We start from the raw sequence: 4,426 nt of genomic DNA, 5'->3' as shown, positions 1-4,426 counted from the left end.
AAAAAACAAAATTTCAAAATCTAATCTTTACTAATGTAATATAATATTCAATCAAATCAAATCAAATCTGGAATAAACTCTGGAATAATCTCTAAAACTCTAAAGTTAACTAAACTCTGTAATTAGCTATAAACTTCTCATTCTTTGGCTTTAGCTTTTTCCTTTCGTTTCCTTTCCCTTCTCCTCCAGTCTCTTTTCTTCTCTTATTCTGTCTATCCTCTTCATTACATTCCTTTTCCATCTTCTTTCAAAAATTTTTTTAATGTCATTTCGTCTTTTGTCTCTTCGCATTCTTTCAAAATATGTAACATATTTTCTATTCCTTCTCCGCATATTCTGCATCTTTTTTCTGCCTTCTCCAACCAGTGCTGGCTCCCTTTCGTTTCGTTCCCGCATCTGTATCTTACTATCATATTCCTTTCTTTCTTGTTTCTTTTTCTTCTCAAATATGTTGGTGTTTCTTCTGTTATTATATTTTTATATATTTCATTATACTTAGATTCATCTATCCTCTTTCTTCTTATTTGCTCTTCTTTTTTTGCTATTCTTTCCATCATTTCCTGTACTATCTTCTTTGTTTCTTCCTTTTTTCTCTTTTCTTTCAATTCCTCCTTTCTTATTTTGGTTTTCTCTAACACTTCTTTTCTCCTTTTTTCCCATTTGCTTTTCTCCCTACTTCTTATCTTTTTTTCTAGTTCTTTTATGCATTCTACTACAAGCCTCTTTTCCGTATTCCTCGCTGTTTCTTCATATTTAATGGCTCTCATCATAGCTTCCATCCTTAATTTCCTCATCTTTGTTTCTTCCTTTGATATAATTCGGTGTTCTCCTATTTAGTCCTAGAATCCACTTTACATATTTTCTCTTTATCCTATCTAGTCTTTCTTCCTTGTTCCAACCCTTATATTTCTGCTCCGTATAATGCTATGCTTCCTACCAATGCGTTAAACATCTTCATTCTTCTTGTGTAATCATCTCTGAATAATCTTTCTCCGATGCTCCATGTCATTTTCATCGCTATCGTTGCTCTTCTTATTCTTTCCACTATATGTTTCTCTACTCCTCCATTCTTTTGCATAATGTATCCTAAATACCTCATTTCCTTTACTTCGTCTATGGCTTCTTCTCCCCATCTCCAATCTCTTTTCCCTACTCGTCCCCTTCCTCTCTCAAATACCAACACCTTCGATTTTTCTGGGCTCAAGATCAAATCCTTCTTTTCTATATATTTTTTAAATTGTTTTATCATTCCTTTCAATTCCTGCTCACTTTGTGCCATCAGAACAATCCGTGTACGTAATCATCCAAAACTTTTCTTTGCCCACTACTATCCCTCCAGTCTGTTCCTTCCTCATTTCTGCCTCCAAATCCATAATATATATATATATATATATATTGTTACATCCTCGCGACGTCTCTTGCGCTGTTTCACAAAAAGATATCACTCACACTCTCACTCGCGTCCGGAATGAATAAATTCTCGTAATGAGGAAAGGAGTTTTAATGAAACGACCCAATACAATAAAGCAAAGAAATACAATATATAATAGGCCAAAATGCCCATCGGTCTCGTAAGCGTCCGCTCGGTGCGACAGCTAGACCAAATCTAATCATGGCGCCCCAAAACATTTGAACGCCGGTTGTCTATAAACAACCCTCCTAGGAGATGAAAAGGGATGAAGGTGCTCAGGGGATGTAAACCAGGGACGTAACACTGCCCCCCTTCTTCAAGATTGTCGTCCCGACAATCAGGAACAGGGGGCTATTCAACGCTGTCCAATAACTCTGCATTCCGATGCCGACCTCAGGACTCAGACGAATTTTCCTGTTCTACCCTGGGCTCCTGCCACAGGTTACCGAACAATCCGCCATTCTGGATCCCGTCGCACATCCACACAAGTTATTGTCGACTCCAGGGCACCGACGAGCCTTCCTGCTCTACCCTGGTCTGCTGCCACAGGTTACCAAGCGACTTCGTCATTCTGGTCCCAATCAATATATTAGTAGTAAATTGATCTTTAAAAGATTGAACTTTTTCATTGTCGTTCAGCTGTTCATGACCGTCGACCTGTTTTTCATCAAACTGTACATGCGTGTTTGTCAAGCACATGTTGTTTGTACTTATTTTTGATATATCTGATATCTCTTTAAAGTTTACATCATTGGATGTTACTATTTGAGGAACCGTTCTGGACAAATTGTTATTAACATCCTCGATGCGATGAATTAATACTCGCGGTATATTATTATTCAAATTTTTCTGTATAGTTTCCAGAAGCTTAGCATCATCTAAACAACAAAATATAATTCTGTAATTTTTAAAAACGCGATAAAAAGAATAATGCAAGTGTTTTTTAATGTTGCTGAATAATATCACCGCGGCTATGTTAGAATTAAGACGTCAGAAGCGAGAAAGGACACACTGAGACGGCTAAGAATTCTTTACGTGTCATTTTTAAATAAACATTTTAATGAAATAAAACTATAAATCACTTTAAGAGTAATTATATAGTATTATTTCATCAGAATATCTTTTTATTTAAAAATGATACATAAGAATTCCATATTGGAAGCATTTTTCTCATTTTTAGTAATAAAAACATAGTTTTCAAATTTTCTATTATTAAAAACTTTTTATATTTTTTTCTTTTCGAAATTTCAAAATAAATCTTTTTTACTATTGCCCTTCTTTTATCCGGTATATTTTTTAGAAATCAGGCTATAAAGTCAATACTGTAAAAATAAGATATAATTAGAAAAAAAATTACTTACTGTTGCAAACTATTAAAAGTCTGTTATTTCTTGTTATTTCTTTATCGCGCAACTTGAGACGAATCCGTTTATTTTTACTAATTAACTGCTTTTTTATTATAACGTATTTTCCTGATTGCTTCAATAATGCATACATTTTTGCAATCAATCTGTAATTTAAAATAAATATATCTACTAATGATATATAATAGTCATTTAGATCTTTTGTCGAAGACCATTTATTTTACACTATACACTTGATATGTTATATTTTAATATTGTAGTACATCCTACAATACAGAAAGTTTCCACATAACTATAAAGCATGATTTTTCGCAATGAGATATGTCTTTGTTTTAATTTTCAGCAAGTCGAAAGAAACTAATGCCCCGTCTACATGTTGTCTTCAAGAACTTATCTTTAAATTAGTTATTGTTTATACGCTGTCTTAAAACATCTTAAAGGTAGCGTATAGACAGCAACTATCTTAAAGATAAGTTGTTGTCTATACCCTGCCTTAAAGTATCTTAAAGATAGTGTATAGACAGCAACTATCTTAAAGATAGGTTCTTAAAAATAACATGTAGGCTAGGCATAAGTCTTTAACATTTCGTACTTACATTTATGAAATTAAAAGATAAATTTAAGATATACAGGGTGACCCATTTTAACTTAAGCAGCCAAATAACTCGAAAAATAAGCACACTACGAAAAAATGTTTACAATCAAAATTTCGTCATTTCGAGGGGGACGTACAATGACGTTAACATCAGCCTTCCCACCTCTCCCCCTGGGCGGTGAGGGGGGGCAAGTTTGAAATCTTAAATGGGAACCCCTATTTTTTATTGCATATTCGGAATCTTTGGCTAAAAACACATACAATTTGTCTGAAACATTTTTCTCGATTCAAGATAGATGGCGCTGTAATCGACAAAATTCAATTTCTTCGATTTCTTTTACTGAGAACCCATGCTTACGATTCTGCAATACATTAACAATAAAAATACCACGTTTTTATTGTTAATACTCGAAATTAGTCTTAAAACAAACTTCTCATTATTTTTTATTACTCATTAATTACTTCTCAAGAAACTGCTTTTAGCGTAACCCAGGAACAACGACGTGGACGTAGCAGTTTTCTGTTCCCTTCGGGGTGCTTGATTAACGTGAGTCCCCTCGCCTCTCACAATTCGGGGTGCTTAAACGTGTGGTAACCCAGCCAGTGAAGGCAAGGTCGAGTAGTGACCCAGCCAGTGAAGGCAAGGTCGAGTAGTGACCCAACCAGTTAAGGCAAGGTCGAGTAGTGACCCAGCCAGTGAAGGCAAGGTCGAGTGGTGACACAACCAGTTAAGGCAAGGTCAAGTAGTGACCCAGCCAGTGAAGGCAAGGTCGTGTGGTGACCCAACCAGTTTAGGCAAGGTCGAGTGGTGATCCAACCAGTTAAGGCAAGGTTAAGTAGTGACCCAGCCAGTAAAGGCAAGAATATCGACTACTTCTGTAGGCGTATAATTTGCTATTTTACCAGAATTTTATCAGAGTACAAATGTTAAAAAAATACATAAACACTTGTGACTTTGGCACTAAATGGACAAAATTTTGGAGGGATACTAATGGCGTTTTTCCCTGAGAGACCTAGTGTGCATTGTTAATACTCGAAATAAGTCTTAAAACAAAC

At 35.3% G+C, this 4,426-nt stretch overlaps 1 pseudogene; it reads right to left on the bottom strand.

The window, feature by feature from the left end:
- Window positions 1-224: 224 nt before the first annotated feature.
- Window positions 225-1,355, bottom strand: LOC146721592 (uncharacterized; annotated as a pseudogene).
- Between the last annotated feature and the right edge of the window lie 3,071 nt (window positions 1,356-4,426).

Source organism: Nylanderia fulva, unplaced genomic scaffold (assembly GCF_048542155.1).
Source record: "Nylanderia fulva isolate GAGA-0341 unplaced genomic scaffold, ASM4854215v1 Scaffold448, whole genome shotgun sequence".
Classification (NCBI taxonomy): domain Eukaryota; kingdom Metazoa; phylum Arthropoda; class Insecta; order Hymenoptera; family Formicidae; genus Nylanderia; species Nylanderia fulva.
This window is presented reverse-complemented; position numbering and strand designations above follow the sequence as displayed.